Source organism: Orcinus orca, chromosome X, assembly GCF_937001465.1.
Source record: "Orcinus orca chromosome X, mOrcOrc1.1, whole genome shotgun sequence".
NCBI lineage: Eukaryota > Metazoa > Chordata > Mammalia > Artiodactyla > Delphinidae > Orcinus > Orcinus orca.
The window spans coordinates 104,615,328-104,640,001 of NC_064580.1; the positions used below are offsets into that span (position 1 = coordinate 104,615,328).

The 24,674-nt window shown below is 39.2% G+C and overlaps 2 long non-coding RNA genes across 2 annotated transcripts in view; both read left to right on the forward strand.

Annotated features, from left to right (window-relative positions):
* LOC125963039 (uncharacterized) overlaps positions 1-24,674 on the forward strand; it is a 181,191-nt gene that overhangs the window by 121,399 nt on the left and 35,118 nt on the right. The window lies entirely within an intron of this gene.
* On the forward strand, positions 28-22,029 carry LOC117198686 (uncharacterized). The gene is made up of 3 exons (XR_004479907.2): positions 28-149; positions 10,201-10,321; positions 21,605-22,029. It is a non-coding gene; the product is annotated as an uncharacterized LOC117198686 (long non-coding RNA).

The window sequence follows — 24,674 nt, forward strand, 5'->3', positions numbered from 1 at the left end:
CCCGTGCCGAGTTCAGAGAAGCGCGTCCTGATGGCGTGACCCGCACGCTCACCCGTACCCAATGGGACGCCCAGAGAGGCGTGCGTGCGTACGACCCGCTGACACGTCCCACCGCTTCATTTTCCGGTTGTGGAAACTGCGAGAGCGAGGTAGTGTTTCACCTGACTGAGATCGTGTCAGGTCTCTCAATGGTTTCTCTGACAAGCACCTGAGGCACTGCACCCTCCCATTGACAAGAAGGCGCTCCACCCAGTACTGGGCTGGGATTAAATGCAGGCCAATAGTCGTTGAATTATGAGGGCAAGGATCACTAAGGTGGTTGGAACGGCATCTGAAGCCCCACTGTCCGGCTTCCAATCCTGTCTTCACCGCGTCCTTTGGTATGCTGGGAAAGTTACTTTACCTCGCTATGCCTCAGTTTCCTCCTTTGTAAAGTACAGAAAGTATCACGGTAGTGCTATCATGGAAGATTAAATGAGATAGTGCCTTTGACTCCATTAGCAAAAGACCAAGCATGCAGTAAGCATTCGTTAACTGTTAGCTGTTATATCACTCACCCCTGTATCACTAGCACTTAACCTAGTGCCGCACGCAGGGGACAGTACATAGTTTTGGAATTAATGAATGTTAGAGCAACAGATGAACCAGGACCAGAAAGGATAAGGAACTTTCTAAAGGCCACACAGTAATTAATGGCAGAGGTGGGACTAGAATTCAGCTCTAATTATAAGTGTAGAGCTCTCTTTCTGCTAAACATGTGATCTGTCCTTTAAAATTCATTTTTTTTTTTGTGGCAGAAAGGGTTTTTTGCTAAAAAGCACGAAGTCTTACAAATTTTTAAAATGTACTGTCACCAGTTTCCATCTAAATAACATTGAGTGGTGATTTACTCAGGCCTGAGTTCCTAAAGACACGTACATTTGAGTATTGGCAATGACCCAGTTTAAGTAGACTGAAGGTTTCAAGAAGCACTGAAACAATGAACAAATAGATTTTATAAAGGCAATTACTGTCCTGGCAGCACTACCCTAAATTCTGGAGATATAGTGGTGAACAAAATTAGACCCCTGCCTTCAAGGAGCTCTCAGTCTAGCAGGGAAGAAAGACATTAAACAATTCATTACAAATACATGGTTGTATGTTCTCCAAAGGAATACAAAAATGAATTCTAGAACTGGAAAAGAACTTATGACTGCAGAGTATCTCCACTATATTTTCTTAAATAACATATATTGTCTATTGTCACATATATATAAATATATGTGTGTATATATATATATATATAGAGTTAAGTGAAACAAGTTGCAGAATAATGTGTATAGTATGATTATACTTTGGTGAAAACAAACAGAATTTTACATATGTGCACATATGTTTGATCTGTTTGTATGAGCAAGGGGAGTTGTGGAAGGCTGCTCAGCAGGCTATTAATATAGATCACATCAGGAGGTCGACGTGTGATGATTAGCTTTGTGTTTATACATCCTCCTATTGCCTTGTTTCACTGGTTATAACAAGCATTTGTTATTTTTGAATTTGAAGAACAGCAAATAAAAAGATCTTTAAAATTAGAGGGACAAAAAGAATAAGAGGAAAAGATACCAATAAAAATACCTTTTGAAGAGTGCGGACAGCCAGTCGCTCCTTGCAAAAAGGGACCAAGGAAAGACAGAAATGGCACTCAGAATTCAGAGACAGTGGCAAGGAGTCAGTTTAAGATGCTGCTTCCTTCTAGTACAGGAAGGAATACCAAACTGGAAGTACTGATACAAGATGCTCTGAAACAGAATAAACCATGGAATTTTCAACACCAAAAGTGCTGTCAATGAGAGATTGTCTAAGAACCCAGTTCTCTACTTAAATCAGAGCTTAAACATACTTTGCATTTGAAGTGAGGTTAGTGAGATGGTTGATTTGTAGTTAGGTGATTCATTTTTAAAATGCCATTCCACATCGTAGCCCTAATTTTAAAAATACATGCAATTAGTTTCTGCTAAAATTAAAAATATTTATAAATATTCTTTGGCCCAGCTAACCCATTTCTTGTAATCTCTCCCCCAGAAATTAAAGCACCAGAATGTAAGGCTAAATGTATAAGGTCAAATGCATTGTTGTTGATAATAGTGGGAAATATCCAATAAGAGAATGGTTGAATTAATTACAGTGCATCCATATAGTGTAACATTAAGCATAAAATAAACAGCTTATCTCACCTGCACTAAACACTTCAGTAAACACACTAACCTGCTCCTTGTGTGTGGGGGGCTGAGGGTTGCTTTTGAATTTGGTTGCCTTCATGTACCCAGCAGCTAAGGCAAGATTGCATTAAAAACTGACAACACTGCATTTTTGGTAAAGTCCTCCTGCCAAGTGCATGCATTATTCAGCATGAGAAGTCATTAATTTTTAGTAATTGGCGATCACTTGCATTTGAACATTCAAATTTTCGAAATCTGTCCAAAGGCCTTTGGGAAATTAACATGACTTTCTACAACAGTTCAGTGGAATAATAAATATTGAAGAAAATCTAAGGTGGATTGTTTTCTGCATAACATCTTTTTGAAGGGTTAAAAATGTCTTCTGTGTTTACCAAAATTAATAGCTATAATATATGAACCTCTTCTGCCCAGAATTTCACAACTGTTCATCTTTAATAAACAAATTCCCTTGTCTGAGCAAATTCATTATTGGTTCCATTTGAGTATAGTTTGGTCCCTAAATGAATCTCATTTGTGTTTTCAGGCATATTCATGCTTGCAATCTCATTTTAAAATGTTTTTCCATTTGATGACCATCTGGAAGCTTTCCTTTTTTAAAATTAAACCCATTTGCCTGCCAACAAATATGTATTAAGTGTTTACAGTAGGTCAGGCTCTGTTTTAGGTATTGTTTTTTTCAAAAGCCTTTTTTTATTATGGGGAACTTCAAACATATACCGAAATAGAAAAGTATAATGAAATCACGTGTACTTTTTAAGGAAGCTTCAACATCCTCAATTCAAAGCCAATCTTATTACATCTATACTCTTTCCACTTCCCTCCTTTCCATATTATTGTGAAGCACTTCTGGGACATGTCATTTCATCCATAAACATTTCAAAATGTATAAGAGATAAGGGCTTCTTAAAAAAACCCACAATACCACTAGAAAACTAAAAAATGAATAATTCCTTAATATACTTATGGAATTACTTGACAGTGATCAAATTACCAATAATATCACAAGTGTCATGGTATTTTAATAATCTGAAGCAGAATCTAAATAGTCTACACATAGTGATGGAGTTTTGTGTCTTTTAAGTCTCTTTAGTCTATAGGTTTCTCTTTCTCTCTCGCTCTTGACATTTCTTTGTTAAAGAAGTCTGGTTGTTTGTCTTGTACATTTACCCAGTCTGGTGCAGATAGCCTTATTCTGGTTCCTTTAATGTGTTTCTCTGCCGTTTGTGTTCCTTATAAATGGGTAGTTGGATCTAAAGTAGGGTTGCCAGATTTAGCAAATAGAAATACAGAGTTCCCAGTTAAAATTGAATTTCAGATAAACAATGAATACTTTTTTAGTATAACTGTGTCCCAAATTTAGTGTATGGGACATACTAAATATTGCATGGGACATGCTTACACTAAAAATATTATTTGTTGTTTATCTGAAATTCAGTTTTAACTGGGCATCCTGAAATTCATCTGGCAACCATAACCCTAATCTAAAAGCTTTGTTTGATTCAGGTTCAATTTTTTGCGGGGGAGGGAGGGGGTGCAAAATTACCTCATAGGTGGTGGCATGTGCTTCCTTAAGGAACATTATGTCTGGTTGTCTTTTTTTTATGTTTTATTTATTTTGTTTTGTTTATTTTTGGCTGCATTGGGTCTTTGTTGCTGTGCACAGGCTTCTAGTTGCGGCGAGTAGGGGCTGCTCTTCGTTTTAGTGCATGGGCTGTAGGTGCGCAGGCTTCAGTAGTTGTGGCACACAGGCTCAGTAGTTGTGGCTCATGGGCTCTAGAGCACAGGCTCAGTAGTTGTGGCACATGGGCTTAGTTGCTCCGCGGCATGTGGGATCTTCTGGACCAGGGCTTGAACCCGTGTCCCCTGCATTGGCAGGTGGAGTCTTAACCACTGTGCCACCAGGGAAGCCCTGTCTGGTTGTCTTTGTGATGGTAGCTGCCATTGATGCCTAGATCCATAATTCATTAGGGTTGCAATATGGTGGTCTTCTAATTTTCCAAGGCATATTTTTAAGAGGAAGTTTGGTGTAGTGATTAAGAAGTCAGGCTCTGGCATAGGAAAGACCTGGCTTAAGCTCTGGCTCAGCTACTTTCCTAGTTGTGTGACCTAGGGCAAGTTAGGTCACTTCTCTCAGCCTTAGCTTCCTCATCTGTAAAACAAGGTTAATAGTAGTACCTATCTCATAAGATTTTTTTTTGAGGATCAAATGAGTTAAGGTATGTGGAGGATTTAGAACGGTGTCTAGCACACAATAGATGCTCCTAAGAGCCGGCTATTATATCTAATGAGACTCTTGAAGAATCATGGCCTTTCAAATTCAGGATTTCCTAATATTAAAAACTTTAAATCCTCCACTTAGCAGTTATATTTTCACATAATTAATAAAAATAACAATAAGGATGTATTGAACGAACAGCCTCTCCTATTTGTCCAGTGCTTTGCAGTTAACAAAGGCCTTCTTCACATGATTCCATTCTCATTTGATCCTCATAGCAGCCTGTTAATCAGGCCTGGTCTTATGTGTTTTTAAATCTGAACAATCTTGGACTTAGGGAGGTGACTTGCTCAACTTGTAACACAGCTAGAAAGTCACACAGTAGAGTAGGGACTGAGTCCTAGTACAAGGCTCTTTTGAGGGAAAACATTGAGTGAGGAAAATTGTGTGGTCCTCCCTCTGTGCAACACTTTCATTTCTTGGTTCCGGGGACAACACTAATCTTGTTTTCTTTTTCAACTTTTCAGCTTCTTGTTTCTTTCCCAGAGTAATCCCTCCTCGTCCCCATCCTCAGTCTCTTTCTTCTCTTCAAAATGTAGTTTTTCCCCAGGGTTCTATCCTTGGGCCATTTTTATTGTTATATTCTTCCCCTTTAATACATACTCAATAGCTTCATCTATTCAAATAGCTTCAACGATTCTCTTTGGGAAGATGATTTCCACATCTATATTTCTGGCCTCTACCTCTTGAATTTTGGACCCAAAATTTCAGTTGCCTGCTTGATATCTCCATATGGCTGTTTCAGACAGAATCTTACATTCAATGGGACTGCTTATCTGGATCCTGGTTTTAACCAATCAACTATATAAATCAAACAAACAAGGGGCCGATTGAGGAAGTTTGAATAATTACTGATGACATTAAGTATTTGATGACATTAAAGGCTTAATGTTACCTTTTTAGGTGAGATAATTATATGTGGCTATGTTAGGAATATCTTTCAGAAATACATACTGAAGTGTTTATGGATAATATCATATGATGTCCGGGATTTACTTCAAAATAATCCCGTTGGGGAGAGAAGGAATAGGTAAGGGTATTGATTGGCTGTGAGTTGATAATTGTTGAGTTAGGCAGTGGGTATATGGGACTTCAATATCCTATTCTCTCTTTTCGTCTATGTTTTGAAATTTGCATAACAAAAAAATTTAAAAGCTTAAATAGGCCCCAAACTGAATTGATTAACCTTGTCTAAATCCATCTCCTGACAATCATTTCCTCTTATCTTCCCAGTCACTTATTATGAAAACCAAAGCTCTTGGTTTCTTCCTTCTCCCTGACCTCTACACCCAATCAATTACTAAGTTGGGCCGAGCCTCACTTCACAGTGAATCCTGCTTCTGTCCTCTCTTTCCCATTCAAACTGCCACCACTCTCTTAAGTCCCTAATTACTTCTTGCCTGCACTAGTTTAATAGCATTCATAAATTTCTCTCCATTTCCAGTCCCTCCTCACTTGGTATATGTGAAGCATCTAGCATAGTGCTTGGTACTTAGTCCCTTCTCCATTTCTCCTCAATAGTGAATTCCTCTTCCTTCCTGCTGCCTGCTTAACCCTCTGATGACATCTCCCTTCCCTGAGACTGCTCCTCACTCCCTTTCAGAATTGCTTTCTTCCCCATCCCTCCTGGATCCTGCACCCTCACTGCTGCCTCCAATGCACCCAGCTGCTATGCTTTGTGGAGGAAGCACGTGTCTGAATAAAGAATGATTTCTCAGTTCCAAAGTTAGAGCGGGGTTTTTCATAGCTGTAGGTGAGTGGAGTCTTTACATACAGACGAAACAGGCATACTAAGTGTGAGTAAAAGAGAAGCAAGTTTTAAAGCTGCCTCTTGTCCCCTCAACTCATTGGAGAAGAAGAGGCACGATCTTTAGTCCAGAGGGATCAGCTTCTAGATCCAGGCAGGCTACGGTAAATGCCAATGGCAGAGAAGGAGCTGGGTGGATATTATTCCAGCAAGCTGGGGACTTCTTGACGAAATACCTCTTGCCTAGTCTGGCTAAGGGAGGAAGAGCAAGAACTGCCTCCGGTGGGTCTCATAGAGGCAGCATCAGCAGTATGGATTGGGCGAAGGTCCTGTTGCTCAGGGCTGTCCCAGAGAAATAGAACCCTTACTTTTGGTGGCCTGCCTACATGTAGTTCGGTCTGTTTTGGAGAGCAGCCAGGCATTCAGGAGCTGGGCTGGCCAAGCACAAAAAAACCCCTATCCTTTAAAAAAAATTCTGTAAATCAATCACATTCTTGCATTTTAAGCATAACACTTGCAACTAAAACCAAACTGCTGTATTATAATCAAGATGCATCTGCCTATTTTATATTTAAGGCCCACAGGCTTCAACTAATTTAGGGGACCATCTGGTGAGAAAGAGAGAAAGTCTTATTACAAAGTGGTATTTATTTGCAGGCTCAGGCCTCAGAAAGGATTGTCCTGGGGATCCCAACCAATTTCCAGTGCTCCTGACTTAGAAAGGCATGGCTCTGGAGTCAAATAGATCAGATTCAGTTCCTCCTGCAACATTAACAAACTGGTGTCTTGAGCCATAGGACTTCTGAGGTTTGAATTTCCTCAGTTTCCTCATATGTAAAATGGGAATTAGATTATACCTGAAGTTGCTGGGAAGATAAAGGAGATAAAGTCTCCCAGAGGGAGCCTAGAAACATTACTTCCTTTCCCTTGATCCATAACTTAATCTTCCATCTTATTCCCTCTGAGCCTTGCTCTTCTTGCCTACTTTGTGTAATATCCACTTTCACATGGATAGACGTGGGCATGCTTTTACACTGAGCTTTGAACAAAAGTTCTGAAAAATAAGCTTTATTCCAATGCTGTTATTTGTTCACTTCTACAGAAGTTAAAGAATTGAAATGGAATTGCCCTGGGATGCAGTGGTCAGAGGGCAATTTTGCCTCTTCTGCAGTATGCTAAGCAAATCTATTCTCAAAGTCCTCCTGTCCTACATTTAAGTAGTTGAAAGGATTAGACCAGTTAGCTGGGACAAGTGCCAGTTGCAGCTCAGGGGCGGGAGGAGAGGGAGTTAGAAAGCAGGTTGGTTAGAGATGGAAATGGGGATGCTCTTTGATTTTAACTAGATAACTGCTACTTAGGTGACAGCTTTATTTCAAGTGAGAATATGAATTTGGCTGTATTCCTAGTTAGAATCTAATGCTCAAAATTTCCTCTAAATTGAGAAACAAAATTTAAAAGTGATGATTGAGATAGGCAAATGTAATTGCTGAAGCTGAGTAGTAGCTACCTGGAACTTCATTGCACTATTTTCTATACTTTTGTGTGTGTTTGAAAATATCCATAATTAAAAGTTTTTTGTTTATGTGACAGTTATGGAACAATGGAGGTCACTCAAAAACTGGGGAGTTTGATGTCGTGTCAGTAAAGCTAGTAGAGGATATTTGAACCAAAAGAACTCCTTAGAGGAAATGTGGTGATTTCTATAATTCTTATCTAGCTAAGTGGGTTGAAGGATTAAACAGCATGCAGATAAGACATTTGATGGATATAATATAAATTGACCTCCAAAAGTTTTTGACAAGATCTTACGACCACTGTTTTGGGTTTGTTTGTTTTTTAGGTTTTTGTTTGTTTTGGGGCCATGCCACACTTGCAGGATCTTAGTTCCCCAACCAGGGATTGAACCCGGGCCCACAGTAGTGAAAGCGCAGAGTCCTAACCACTGGACCACCAGGGAATTCCCATGACCACTGTTTTTAAGGGAATTGAGTCACTATAGGACCTTGACCCTCTTTCCTCTCAGTAGATATCACCTTAGAAATAAGAAACAGACATAGAGTTAAAGGAGGTTAAGGACATTATTTTGACATTTTGAAAATACGATTTCTTAGGGATTGGTGGGGAGGCTAGTTTAAAAAAAAATCTTTATAAAAGATCCAAAGGAAGGAATGCACAGTGAAATCTCCAGGTGGAGAATTACATGAAACTTCTTGACAATAAAAAGCTTAGTTGATGGGAATAAACTATAAGGAAATCTCATGAATATGGGCGTGGGTATATTCACTGATAGCTATGAAGATTGGCTTTAGTTGTTGCTCTGAGTTGTTGCTAAACTACTTAGGGATATTATGAAAACCTTGCTTGGCAAGGCTCTAGGCACGAAGGCTCATTATAGAATGACTTAACAATAATTCACATATGTAAATGTACACATATGCATTTGATGCTAGAGTAGTGGCTGGGATTGATTGTGGATCACAGGAGAACAGATTTTTCTCCTCCTAGAATTGGCATGTTGGAACGTAGGTACTCTATTATGGACACCTGCAATCCATCCTGTCAGGGGCTGGGAGAGAGCGTAAAACTAAAATCTAGTAGGGAAGAAAAAATAATCTGCCCTCAGAGGCTTTCCATTCCCTTCAGGGAGAGGATTGATGGTCTTGCTGACAGTGGAAAAAATAGGTGAAAAGCCTCCTTGTTGAGAGGTATCACCCTTCTACTTGAAGGAACAAAAATGAGAGTAGCAAGTTCTCACGTGGTGGTTGTAGAACAGCACATTTCCGGATGAGCGTTGAAGAGGCAAGCTATACTCCTGACAGGACCAGCAATGTAATTTGTAGGGCTCAGTGCAAAATGAAAATGTGGGGCCCCTTGTTCATGAATTACTCAGAATTTCAAAATAGTGACAGCAGAATATTAAACCAAACATGGGCTCTTCTAAGCATGGGACCCTGTGTGATAGCACAGGTTGTATGCTCATCAAGCTGACCTTACTCCTGGGCAGCAGGAATAGTGATAACAAAGACATAATAGAAAGGTATAAAGCAGAAAATCAAGATCATCTAAAACTCCCACCACGTAGAAACAACCCTTGTTATTTTGGTGTACATATCCAAGAGATGTTTCTGTATACATATACATATATAGACACATATTCATACAGTTTTTTATGCTATAGAAATTGTATGTTAAAAAGGAGATAAGGGGGCTTCCCTGGTGGCACAGTGGTTAAGAATCCGCCTGCCAATGCAGGAGACATGGGTTCGAGCTCCGGTCCAGGAAGATCCCATATGCCATGGAGCAACTAAGCCCATGCGCCACAACTACTGAGCCTGTGCTCTAGAGCCCGCGAGCCACAACTACTGAGCCCACGTGCCACAACTACTGAAGCCCACACTCCTAGAGCCTGTGCTCCGTAACAAGAGAAGCCACCGGAATGAGAAACCCACGCACCTCAACGAAGAGTAGCCCCCACTCGCTGCAACCAGAGAAAGCCCATGTGCAGCAACGAAGACCCAACACAGCCAAAAATAAACAAATAAATTAATAAATTTATTTTTAAAAAAAGGAGATAAGGCCCAAAATGGAGTCACTTGTGCTAAGCCCATGTCACCAAATGGAGACTTAATACATAGGAAATCGAATTACAGTTTCAGCCTCTCCTAGGAATGTAATCTTAACCAGTCAGTCTGGAATTTCCTGGTTAGCACTAAAGAGGTAATCTCCTTGATGGACCCCTGCTGTCCCCCAGAGGAAGGTAACCTTGCTTGAAACAACCAGCTCTTTGTTAGAATAACTTCCTTGTTCTGCCTCCTTCTACCTGTAAAAGTCTTCCATTTTGTACAGCTCCTCAGAGCTTTTTCCTATTTGGTAGACGGTATGCTGCCCAATTCATGAATTGTTTAATAAAGCCAATAAGATATTTAAAATTTACTCAGTTGAACTTTGTTCTTTAACAGATTCGGTGGCAGCAGTGGGACTGAAGGAGACTTCTGATGGCTTCAGGGACAATGAGAAACACAGGAGTGATACCTTGTGAACCCCTTGAGTTCTCTTTCTTGCCATTTCCGAGGGCCGTGGGTAAGTTCCTCTTGGTTCTGAGCTCCACTCTCTTTGCCTTGAGCTTCCAATCTAATTGGCTTTCTGCAGTTCCACATTGGGACCTTCTGGTAGTTAGACCACAATCCCCTATTTGACTGGAAAACCCCAGCCCTTAGTTTAGTCCCCAGATTCCACGTTGGGAACTGCTGGCGATTCTGTCAATAGTTCCCCATTTGTTTAGAATCCCAGTCTGTAGTCCCCACTTGCTGGGTCTGCTGGTTCAGTCCTTTCCCGAGTCCCAGGTTCCACATTGGGAATTGCTGGTGGTGTGTACAGGGCCTTCTCTTGTCCAGGCCACAGTAACATCTCTTGGTTACTGCTCGTGTGTTAAGGTGCACATGTTTGTCTTGTTTTGTGTAGATAAGGGCTATTGCTAATGGGATTCTTGGAAGCCAAAAGTCGCAAAATTGGTGGGCATGGGTCAAGTACTTAAAAACTGATGGAGCACTCACCACCTAACTCTAAGATTCCTGTGTTAGGATAAGTTGATCACCAACCTCAAGAAAATTTCCATGCAATGAGGTATGCTGTAAAACACCACACAATCCCCAATGCAGCAGCACAACCCTCTTAGGTATTACAGTAGTCCCACCATATCTGCAGTTTCACCTTCCATAGTTTCTGTTACCCCTAGTCAACCATGGTCTGAAAGTATTTTTTTTTTTTTTTTTTTTTTTTTTTTTTTTTTTTTTGTGGTACGCGGGCCTCTCACTGCCGCGGCCTCCCCCGTTGCGGAGCACAGGCTCCGGACGCGCAGGCTCAGCGGCCGTGGCTCACGGGCCCAGCCGCTCCGCGGCATGTGGGATCCTCCCGGACCGGGGCACGAACCCGTGTCCCCCGCATCGGCAGGCGGCCTCCCAACCACTGCGCCACCAGGGAAGCCCGTCTGAAAGTATTAAATGGAAAATTCTAGAATTAAACAATTCATAAATTTTAAATTGCACACAATTCTGAGTAGCTTGATGAAACCTTGAGCCCTCCAGCTCCATCCTGCCCAGGATCCCCAACCAGTGACATTGTCCGCTCCTGACATCCAGCCATCAACATCATCATGGCTCGATGATCTAGGATCACCCAAAGCAGATGATCCTTCTGACATATCATAAGAAAGTCAATAGTAGCCTAACGCTACATCACAATGCCTACGTCATTCACCTCATTTCATGTCATCACATAGGCATTTATCATTTCACATCATCACAAGAAGGGTGAGTATAGTACAATAAAATATTTTGTGACAGAGACCACATTCACATAATTTTTATTACAGTATATTGTTATAATTGTTCTATTTTGTTATTAGTTATTATTGTAACTCTCTTACTGTGCCTAATTTATAAATTAAACTTTACAATATGTATGTATGTTCGTATAGGAAAAAATATATATAGGGTTTGGTACTATCCTTAGTTTCAGGCATCCACTAGGGGTCTTTCTTGGAATGTTTCCCCTGTGATTAAGGACAGACTACTGTAGTTTGGCTCCAAGAGACCAAAAAGGCTTAGCTAAAAGAAATGGGATCCTTAAATTCCAAAGAGTTGAATGCACCACCTTTTGGCACACCTGCTTATTTTATGTGTAAGAACTATGGTCCCGGAAGCTATAAATATCTACAAAAATGGCAGAATCTTGCTAAAAAAAATCCTAGAATTACAATGGCCATTATGGGGAATGTTCCAACTAGACAAGATCGTTCAGTTAAGAGGTTCACTAAAAAGCAAAGGTTCCCAAATCAAACAAACAGAATGGGATACCTATTTTAATTGATATGTAGAAGCTTCCAAAAGGCTTCTAGATTCCAAAATAGCTTCAGTGAAAATTTTGTTGTAAAAGGCTAATGGAAAATCAAAGACACAAAAGGTATCTAAAACAACACCAAGGCCTCCTGAATTACACCCTCCTAGGGGTCCATCATCAAAATGCTGTCCTAGAGATTGATATCTATTGTAATCAACTAGGATACTGGAAAAGAGATCCTCAAAGGTCCTATGCAAATTCTTCACATCAGCTTGAATGCCCCCAAATCTACCTTCTAAGGAGGGGCCAGAGTTGATGAGACTCTGAGGGATTTTTCTAGCAAACTGCTACTTTATTCCCTTAAGCAGCCAAGGGGAAACTAAAGTTAAAATCAATCAAAAACTTTACCAAATTCTGGTAGATACCAGAGCTTACACTCTCTACTTTAAACCCCACTCAGAGCTTGCAGATGGGATCCTGGGAAAACTGGCAGAAGCTGGCTAAGGGTAATAATTCTTGCTACAGTTGGCTCTCCCAGATCTCTGTCTGTTGTATCCTGTAGAGAAAGGAAAATAAAATACGTTTGCACCCTCTTTGGGGGCGCCTCTTTAGTCCAAGGAATTGTTCAATACTGCCAGAAATATTTACTGTTTTTCCCGGATGAAACCTGACAAGATATTTGAAAGTATTTTTTTTTTTTTAAAGTAGCTCTGTGGTCAGAAGTTGGCCAAATTGAAGCTGATATTCAAAGCCTATTGGGAACTTTTTTTTTTTTTTTTGTGGTACGCGGGCCTCTCACTGTTGTGGCCTCTCCCGCTGCGGAGCACAGGCTCCGGACGCGCAGGCTCAGCAGCCATGGCTCACGGGCCCAGCCGCTCCACGGCACGTGGGATCTTTCCGGACCGGGGCACGAACACGTGTCCCCTGCATTGGCAGGCGGACTGTCAACCACTGCGCCACCAGGGAAGCCCTGGGAACTTTTTTAAAGGCCTTCTCCCCCAAGCTAAAATGAAAACTATACACCCAGAGGGAAAGAAAAACCTTCTGAAGCCTTTGTGGAAGGATTTACTAAAACATTCCAAAGACAAATATTTCTAAATCCAGAACATAGAAATATTTTGGTTTTCATCTTAGTTGGGAATCTTCTCCCTGATACAGAAAAGCAGATTGAAGATAATGTGGTTGGATGAGTGGAACAACCTATGATGCCATTTAAGTTGCAACCCAATTTCTTGAGAAATTAAAAGCAACTGTCCTTATCTTACAGATCTTTGCAAAACCAGAAATGTGGCTCCAGAAAAAATGCAAAGTCCACCTATCTTTTTTACCTATCCCAAAACCTCCCCTACTTATCTCAGAAAGCTTGTAAGTATTGTAAAAATTCTGGTCTTTAAAGAACAAAAGTCCTTCTTGGAGGAACTTGCATTCTTTCCCTGAGCCTTTGAGAAGTAAATGTTTTACCTAGTCTTTCTCTGGGAACTCTTATCTAGACCATTGCCAATTCCTGAGAATGAAAGAAAAAAGTGGGGGGAAGGCTTTTAAAAAATACAAACTGCTATAAAAGCTCTCTTGCCCCAAATCTGGTCTACAGCTTCTATAAGGTTACTTGTTAAGGACAAATACAAATCTTCAGTGTCTTCTCCACAAATATTAGAAGAAGCTTTAGCCATAGCCATTGGAGCAGGTATACTTATTTCAACTGTTCTTTTATAAGCTAGTGAGTTTTATATTATCATATCTGTCTCATGGTTAAAATTTTAGGACAAGAACTATAAAGTCTCAACTATAAAGTTTGCATCTGTATGTTTATGTGTGTCTCTATATATGTTGTAGATGTGTGGTATTTTTTTTTTACCTCCAGATGGTATTGCCAAAATTAATTTGTAAAAGAGTTCTGTTTAATTGGCTTAAAGAAAATGAATGCCTATATGAATTAAGTATTTATAAAATTCTCAAAAAATATAATAGAAACTAACCCAAATGCTTTTCAGGTTCGTGTGATCTAGGAAAATATTTGGTATTAAAGCTAATTTAAATCTGTTGGTTTAATTAAAATAGACATGTCTTTAGAGTTATCAACATTGAATATAATGCAGACATACAACTTTTATTCTACCTAGGTTTATTAGTCAAATAAGTTCATGATATCTCTGTTATAAAACTTGTCAGTAAGAAACATAACTTGGTATGATGAAGTAATCTAAGCATAATTGTTGAAAACAAGTGAATTAAATAGATGTAAGTGAGATAAGAGTTTATAGGTGAACTTTTTAGCAATAATTATATTTTACAGTATATCTGCTTAAGCAGTTTCCCCAAATCTTTTTGGTAACCTGAAACCTTAAAGTTTTGCTAAGTTAAATTAAATGATAGTCATTAAATATCTAGATAATTTCCAAATAAGATGAAATACTGAAACACTAATTACTGAATGTAGGTTTATCCACTTTTGGTTTTGTTTTACAGAGCAGCTAAAGATATTTGGGTTTATTAGTAAACATGTTTTGTGCCACACTGAAAAAAAATCACTATGAAAAAGCATATGTTTCTAGAAAATATAAAATGTTTATAAATTTGCCACAAAATGCTAATGTATAAAATAGTTCACAATTGTTTACTTATTTATTTTCAGTAGAAATTAAAGTTTTTAAGGGTTAAAAGTTATATGTAATTAAAACTACTAGAAATAATAAGGGAAAGTTTCCGTATGCAAGGAAAGTAGGATGTATGTTTTCAGTAAAAGAAGGTATGAGGAATGGAAATGCATTTTTGTTGAGGGAAAGGGAAGTAATTTTGTCCTAAGGCTGGTTATTTCAGAATGGAAAAGAAGGAAAACATAGGACAAAATCTAAATGTAAAAAAAGAAAGTTTTAAAAGGTTTATGGGAAAGGAATCTTGGGAAATAATTTTATGCATGGTTAAGCTGGCTAATATTAAAATGAACTTATTTGAGTGAAAAATGAGTTTTAATATCAAAAGTAGCTGGTGCAATATTAGAATTTGGTTTTCTCTCTGTTAAAAGGACAAAGATTTTGTGCACTATTGATCTGCTCTTGTAAGAGATTGTAAATGGTTTTTCTTTCTTTTAAGTAATTTGCCTAGAAGATAAAGATTTTGTGTCTTATCAAAATAATTTCCTGTTTCGGGCTTCCCTGGTGGCACAGTGGTTGAGGGTCCGCCTGCCGATGCAGGGGACGTGGGTTCGTACCCCAGTCCGGGAGGATCCCACATGCTGTGGAGCGGCTGGGCCCGTGGGCCATGGCCGCTGAGCCTGCACATCCAGAGCCTGTGCTCCGCAACTGGAGAGGCCACAACAGTGAGAGGCCCGCGTACCGCAAAAAATAATAATAATAATTTCCTGTTTCACATTGTCTTTGTCAAGTCTTTGATTACTTAAGAAAATTGAGTCTTCTTTATTAAAAGAGCTAAGGTATTTTGTTTGTTTGTTTGTTTACAAGTATTTAATTTTCTGTATTTGCCTGTGAAGTCTAATTGTCACTATGGCTAAATAGATAATTAAGTATTGTTTCAGTGACCTATGATCCTATTTGACCAAATATTTTTAAAGCCTTTTGATATTTTTGAAAACTACCCCCCCCACCAAAAAAAAATCAAATTCTAAATGAAGTCTTTTTGACCTGGAAGTAACTTTGAGATTTTTCCAGAAGCCCCTGGAAAATCACAACAGAATTACTCTCCTTAGAAAAAGAGAGATGTTAAACTTATTAGGCATATTTGATATGCTAAATTACATGGGAAGCATTGTCAAATAAGTAGTACTAAGCCTTCTTTATGTTGTATTTGTATAGATATATGTGATCCAGAAATTGTATGAAATTTCTGGGAATTTGAAGTGTCCTGGTATGTTATCAGTAATAATTCCAGTTATTATCTTAAAATGTTGTATGTCACAGAAATAACCAAATTTCTTCATCAATTCCATTGTAATTAATTCTCATCAGATCTTTAACAATGAGCATTTTTTAAGTCTTTTTACAGACAGTTACTCTTTTACTCTGATACTTTTGTAAAAATGTTCCTGCAAAGTACTTCCATCTTCAAGGAGATTCACGGAATGAACTTTGACAAGTACAGGTTTCTGATAACTTTAATATCATAAAGCTGAACTCAGTGAGAATTTCCAGAGCTAATGGAAAAATTGGATTCAAGCAGAACAAGTATTAATTACATGGGTCTGAATGAACTGAGGAGGATGATTATAATTTTTAATGACTTTTTGGTTGAAACATTGCTGGTTCCTTAATGTTTTGTTTTTCCAGATTTAAGGAAACTTTTTCTCTTAAGCTAGCTATGACATGCAGCAATTTGGTAAAGTATACCTTTGTAAGCAAAGATGAAACATGTACTTTTTCTCCCTACCCAATCCCTCCATAATTTAGAAACTCTTGAGTATTCTTTTCATGGCAATATAGTTAGGTTTTTTTTTTTTTTTTTTTGCGGTACGTGGGCCTCCCACTGTTGTGGCCTCTCCCGTTGCGGAGCACAGGCTCCAGACGTGCAGGCTCAGCAACCATGGGCCACGGGCCCAGCCACTCCGCGGCATGCGGGATCTTCCCGGACCGGGGCACGAACCTGCGCCCCCTGCATCAGCAGGCGGACCCTCAACCACTGCACCACCAGGGAAGCCCTAATTAGTTATTTGAATAAGTTCAATAAGGATTTGTTTGTTCTCCTTGTAACAGAACACAATTAGAAACACTGGCTATATTACAATACCAAGGCTTTGACAGGAAAGTCATATTTGAGAGAGACATGCATAGACTCAGATATGACCAGACAGCTTTAACGTACTAAGGTTGACTTCATGGAGCCAATAAAGCCTCTCAGAAACATCGACCTGGTACTTTGCTTACTGGATTCCCGGCAGCCTTACCAGGTAAGTAAGGAAGGTCACTTCCTGGCAGGCTTAGAAAGCTCAGGATATTTTGGGGATCTGAAGAAGAGAGGAATTCACACAACTATAGGCAAAATCTTGGCTAGGCTTCCTGTCCTCAGAGGCTTTTAAGAGTTCAAGCTGAGATTTCTTATGAAAAGTTCCAGCAAAGCTGTCTTAAAAAGAACTTATATGGTCAATCACTATTCTTGCTGCACTTATGTAAATAACAAGGCCAGTTTTAATGCAAACAAATTAGTTTTACTGTGATTATCTTGGTAAAAAAATGGGGGTGATTGTAGAGAGAAAAATTATGTTTGCACCTTTGTAGATACTAGATTTTAGTCCTGTTAACTGTCTTTGAAATTTTGTTATATACCTGTAAACTGGACTGGATCCTCAATTCTTTTAGTTTCCTCAAATATCTGGCTATAACTCTCCAAACTAACGTTTCCAATTTTCTCCCACCCTTCTGATTTGGAATCACTAAGAATAAAGGCTGCTGTTAAATTTTCTTGGAAGGGACTATACCAGGTCTTCCTCATTTATCCAGATGGCAGCCAAACTTCAGGGACTTGAACCTTGGGTACACATCTCACAGCTAAAGAAGGCTGCACCCGACAACTGGTCCTGTGTAGACACTGGAGACTCCAAATCAGAGGAAGAGAAGTAGCTAACATTGATGTAGACTGCCAAGATGCCAGATCAAGACTTCATACTTTAGCTAAACATGAAACTCTCTCTCCTTCTCTTTCTTTCCTTTACTCTTCCAGGCCATTGCTAATAGAGTTAACCTTTCAGACTGCTGGATTTGTCATCAAAAATGCCTATCTGTGTTGCCAGAAGACCCCCTGGTCCTCCCTGTGACCAATTTCTCTTCTATTCCCAATTGACGCCCCCCCCCCGCCCCCACCAGGAGTCACTTAGAGTCTGACTTTCATGGCCAGAACATCCTGTGCCTTCTTTGACTTTTCTTCAATTATAACTGTACTTGCCCAGTTAGATACAAATACCTGTATAAATCATAGTACATATGCACCCCCATGTTCTTATGATTATCTAAATCAGATCTTCCCCCAATCATGAAAAGCTCTCACCAGCAGCACTCATCTTTGCAAGGAATTAGAACAACTTTTCATTTCAGGCTTAGAGGTTTACTTTCCAATTGTGCTGAAAACCTAACTGACCCCTGGCTTGAATGGACAAATGCAACAATCCATTAACAATACCACCTTGGTGGGAATGGTTTGTGCCCTGACAGGATTTATCTTTGTCTGTGGTGTTTGTCATTCTCCTTGAGCCCATGAATGCCTAGATGGCTGGTGCATAACTGAGCAATCAATGCCTCTTAGGTTATCTAACTGTGCCCCTAGCTGTCCACAATCAAACTGAGACACCTCATTGGTCAACTCCCCTGAATTTACATTGTCCAGTTAGAAAAGACCTCCCAGGAGGTGTTCATGATTCAGGATTCACTTCCTTTGGCAGGTCCCTACTTCCCTGGTTAGGAGTGAATACAAGTAAGGCTATGATCAGGAACCTCTCCTTAACTCTCGAAAATACTACAGAATCTACTGCAAAAGCCATAGCTGCCCAACAAAAATCCTTACACTCTCTGATCAAGATTGCTCTTGATAAAAAGATAACCCTTGATTATCTTTTAGCTGAGCAAGGAGTTGTTTGTGCTGTGGCCAGCACCATTTGCTGCACCTGGATTAGTACTGCTGAAGTTGAAACTCAGCTGTATAAGATCACTGAATAAGTCACTGGCTTAAGAAAGTAACTCCTTCAACGGGTTCTTTCTTTGATGTAGTTGATTGGTTTGGGTCTTGGGGACCATGACTCCAAAGTGCACTCCAGACTTTGGGAATTATCCTGCTTACCACAGTCATAGTAGTCTCCCTGGTGTGCTGTGTTCTCTCAAAAGCTTTAAATGCATGGTTGCAGCTGCTCACCACCAAGCAAATGTTCTAAGACTGGAATGTCAGGAAAGAACGAAGAGAACGACCAGCTAAAAAATTGTGAACCTGAAGTTATGACCCGTGAATGACACAGAGGTTCAGCTAAAAAGTCATGACCTGTGAATACTACACAGAGGATCACCAAAACTGTGGGAACTTCAGAGTGGTAGCTGAAAGTGCCACTAATGCTTAAATTTTGATCACATCTCCCAGTTAAGCTGAGAGTCTCATCAGAAGGGGGGAATTGTTAAAAAAGAGACAATAGGCCCCAAATGGAGTCACTTGTGCTAAGCCCACATCACCAAACTGAGACTTAATACCTAACCTAATTGCAGTTTCAGCCTCTCCCAGGAATGTAATTCCAGTCAGTCTGGAATTGTCTGGTCAGCTGTAGTGAGGTAATCCACCTGATAGACCCCTGCTGTCCCCCAAAGGAAGGTGACCTTGCTTGAAACAATCCACTCGTTGCTAGTAATTTCCTTGTCCCTCCACCTTCTGCTTGTAAAAGTCTTCTATTTTGTACTGCTCTTCAGAGTTCCTTTCTATTTGCTAGATGAGATGCTGCCCAATTCATGAATTGTTGAATAAAGCCAATAAAATCTTTAAAGCTTACTCAGTTGAGGGACTTCCCTGGTGGTCCAGTGGTAAAGAACCCACCTTGCAATGTAGAGGACGTGGGTTTGATCCCTGGTGAGGGAACTAAGATCCCACGTGCCGAGGGGCAACTAAGCCCGCATGTCACAACTACTGAGCTTGCGTGCCTCAACTAGAGCCCATGTGCTGCAAACTACAGAGCCCACGTGCCCTGGAGCCTGTGCACCACAACTAGAGAAGAGAAAACCCACATGCCACAACTAGAGAGAAGCCCACGCACCACAATGAAGAGCCTGCACACTGCAACGAAGGATCCTGCATGCCTCAACAAAGATCCTGTGTGCCACAACTAAGACCTGACACAGCCAAAAATAAATAAATAAATAAATAATAAATAAATCTTTAAAAAACAACTTAGTTGAATTTTGTTACTTAACAGGTATATTGTACATTCTCTTTTGTCGCCTTTTTAAAAACTTACTACATTTTACAGGGTTTTCCATGTTGGTAAATATAAATTATTTCAATCCATTGTATAGAGATTCCATGTTCTATTTAACCAAACCCTATTGTTCAGTGTCTGAGGAATCTCGAGTTTTTCGTTATTACACATGATGCACATTGAATGTCCATACAAGTTGAGTGGGGATTGAATAGCTCAATCAGTATAAAGCACTTCACAGAGTACTTGGTAAATAGTAAGCTCTTTATAAATGTTAGTGTTATTTTTATATTGTCAAATTGCCCCATATAAAGGCGAACTAATTTACATTCCTGATAACAGGGTGAGAGGGCTTAGTTTCCCTAAATCTTGGCCAGTTCTTTCAACTTTTGCCTTTTGTATTTCTTCCTCTGTAAATGGCCTGTTCATGTTCTTTGATGGTTCTCCTGTTAGATTCCTCATGCTTTAAAATTTTTAATGGGTTTCTGTACTGGGGCTATTAAGCCTTTGTAATATGAATGACAGGTACTTTTTCTTCTAGTTTTTTTGTTTGATGTTTGATTTTGTTTACTTTAACCACACAGATGTTTTAAAGTTTAATACAGTTAAATCTGTCCATCTTTTCCTTTAGGATTTTGGTCTTTGCTGTCTTCTTCTTCTTCTTTTTTTTGGGGGGGGGCCACACTGTGAAGCTTGTGGGATCTTAGTTCCCCGCCCAGGGATTGAACCTGCGCCCCCTGCAGTGGAAGCACAGAGTCCAAACCATTGGAGCTCCAGGGAATTCCCTTGTTGTCTTCCTTTAGAAAATCTTTTGCCACAGCATAGGTTTGAAGTTCAATGGGGGTGAAACCTCTCCTACCTTAAGTTAGGTCCACCAGCTTTCCTCTGAGGCTTCATTCTTCTGGGGTGTGGTGTTCCAAATTCTACAACAGAATTCACAACGCTAGAATACTTTCAAACGTACATGGGAAGGGAATACTTTTATTAACTTTGAATGATACAAGGTATATTAAGAATGAGTGTCTTCTACCTTCTTCCTACCCAGAAAACACTTCTGCCTTTTCATATTTTCTGCCTTGCTTTGCTTCTCTTTTTTTTTTGGCTGCACTGAGTGGCTTGTGGGATCTTAGTTCCCTGACCAGGGATTGAACTTGGGCCCTCGGCAGTGAAAGCATGGAGTCCTAACCATTGGACCACCAGGGAATTCCCTACCTTGCTTTGTTTTCTAGGGAGAGTTCTGTCTTCATCAGAGCTATTCTTTTGGGGATCAAACCAAAGAGAAATTGAATTGCATATACATTTATTTGGAGTTAGTGGGATATACTTATGTGGTTTGCTATCACTTCTGCATATAGTTAAGTTATTGCTGGCTGTACGAGTGTAGGAATGACTTGTGGAAACATTTCTGAAGTGGTAAATCTAAAGCTTATTTAAGATTAGTTATTACTTAAAAACCGTGACACATCGTAAAATCTTACAGCTTACGTATAAAAGAAATGACGGAGGATTTCCCAAATTTTATAACAATCCAAAAAATTTCCATGACATTGACCAGTGGTGGTGACTTGTGAAGCTGCAAAATACTTTTCAAACTCTCAGAAAAAAACCGAGTTGTTTTTCTGTTCTCTCTATAGAAATTGTACTACAAAAGGTGTATTGGATGAAGAGGTGATCAAAAGACATGCAACCAAAAAATATAGGAAAAAAGTATATATTTAAAAGTATATATTTAAAGTGATGAAAGGGAAGAACCTACAACCAAGATTACACTACCTGGCAAGGATCTCATTCAGATTTGATGGAGAAATCAAAAGCTTTACAGACAAGCAAAAGATAAGAGAACTCAGCACCACCAAACCAGTTCTACAACAAATGCTAAAGGAACTTCTCTAAGTGGGAAACACAAGAGAAGAAACACAAGAGAAGAAAAGGACCTACAAAAACAAACCCAAAACAATTAAGAAAATGGTCATAGGAACATACCTATCAATAATTACCTTAAATGTGAATGGATTAAATGCCCCAACCAAAAGACACAGGCTTGCTGAATGGATACAAAAACAAGTCTTCTATTTTGTACTGCTCTTCAGAGTTCCTTTCTATTTGCTGTCTACAAGAGACCCACTTCAGACCTAGGGACACATACAGACTGAAAGTGAGGGGATGGAAAAAGATATTCGATGCAAATGGAAATCAAAGCTGGAGTAGCAATACTCATATCAGATAAAATAGACTTTAAAATAAAGAATGTTACAAGAGGCAAGGAACGACACTACATAATGTTCAAGGGATCAATCCAAGAAGAAGATATAACAATTATAAATATATATGCACCCAACATAGGAGCACCTCAATACATAAGGCAACTGCTAACAGCTCTAAAAGAGGAAATCGACAGCAACACAAAAATAGTGGGGGACTTTAATACCTCACTTACACCAATGGACAGATCATCCAAACAGAAAATTAATATGGAAACACAAGCTTTAAATGACACAATAGACCAGATAGCTTTAATTGATATTTGTAGGACATTGCATCCAAAAACAGCAGATTACACTTTCTTCTCAACTGAGCATGGAACATTCTCCAGGACAGATCACATCTATGGCCACAAATCAAACCTCAGTAAATTTAAGAAAATTGAAATGATATCAAGCATCTTTTCTGACCACAACACTATGAGATTAGAAATCAATTACAGGGAAAAAAACGTAAAAAACACGAACACATGCAGGCTAAACAATACGTTACTAAATAACCAAGAGATCACTGAAGAAATCAAAGAGGAAATCAAAAATACCTAGAGACAAATGACAATGAAAAGACGACAATCCAAAACCTATGGGATGCAGCAAAAGTAGTTCTAAGAGGGAAGTTTATAGCTATACAAGCCTACCTCAAGAAACAAGAAAAATCTCAAATGAACTATCTAACCTTACACCTAAAGGAACTAGGGAAAGAAGAACAAACAAAACCCAAACTTAGCAGAAGGAAAGAAATCATAAAGATCAGAGCAGAAATAAATGAAATAGAAACAAAGAAGACAATAGCAAAGATCAATAAAACTAAAAGCTGCTTCTTTGAGAAGATAAACAAAATTGATAAACCATTAGCCAGACTCATCAAGAAAAAGAGGGAGAGGACTTAAATCGATAAAATTAGAGACGAAAAAGGAGAAGTTACAAAAGACACCGCAGAAATACAAAGCATCCTAAGAGACTACTACAAGCAACTCTGTGCCAATAAAATGGACAACCTGGAAGAAATGGACAAATTCTTAGAAAGGTATAACCTTCCAATACTGAACCAGGAAGAAATAGAAAATATGAACAGACCAATCACAAGTAATGAAATTGAAACTGTGATTAAAAATCTTTCAACAAACAAAAGTCCAGGACCAGATGGCTTCACAGGTGAATTCTATCAGAATTTAGAGAGGAGCTAACACCCATCCTTCTCAAACTCTTCCAAAAAATTGCAGAGGAAAGAACACTCCCAAACTCATTCTATGAGGCCACCATCACCCTGATACCAAAGCCAGACAAAGATACTACAAAAAAAGAAAATTACAGACCAATATCACTGATGAATACAGATGCAAAAATCCTCAACAAAATACTAGCAAACAGAATCCAACAACACATTAAAAGGATCAGACACCATGATCAAGTGGGATTTATCCCAGGGATGCAAGGATTCTTCGATATATGCAAATCAATCAATGTGATACACCATATTAACAAATTGAAGAAGAAAAACCATATGATCATCTCAATAGATGCAGAAAAAGCCTTTGACAAAATTCAACACCCGTTTATGATAAAAACTCTCCAGAAAGTGGGCATTGAGGGAACTTACCTCAACATAATAAAGGCCATATACAACAAACCCACAGCAAACATCATTCTCAACAGTGAAAAACTGAAAGCATTTCCTCTAAGATCAGGAACGAGACAAGGATGTCCACTCTCACCACTATTATTCAGCATAGTTTTGGAAGTCCTAGCCACGTCAATCAGAGAAGAAAAAGAAATAAAAGGAATACAAATTGGAAAAGAAGAAGTAAAACTGTCACTGTTTGCAGGTGACATGATACTATACATAGAGAATCCTAAAGATGCCACCAGAAAACTACTAGAACAAATAAATGAATTTGGTAAAGTTGCAGGATACAAAATTAATGCACAGAAATCTCTTGCGTTCCTATACACTAATGTTGAAAAATCTGAAAGAGAAATTAAGGAAACACTCCCATTTACCATTGCAACAAAAAGAATAAAATACCTAGGTATAAACCTACCTAGGGAGACAGAAGACCTGTATGCAGAAAACTGTAACACACTGATGAAAGAAATTAAAGATGATACCAACAGATGGAGAGATATACCATGTTCTTGGATTGAAAGAATCAATATTGTGAAAATGACTATACTACCCAAAGCAATCTACAGATTCAATGCAATCCCTATCAAATTACCAATGGCATTTTTTACAGAGGTAGAACAAAAACTCTTAAAATTTGTATGGAGACACAAAAGACCCCGAATAGCCAAAGCAGTCTTGAGGGAAAAAAACAGCTGGAGGAAGCAGACTGCCTGACTTCAGACTATACTACAAAGCTACAGTGATCAAGACAATATGGTACTGGCACAAAAACAGAAATATAGATCAATGGAACAGGATAGAAAGCCCAGAGATAAA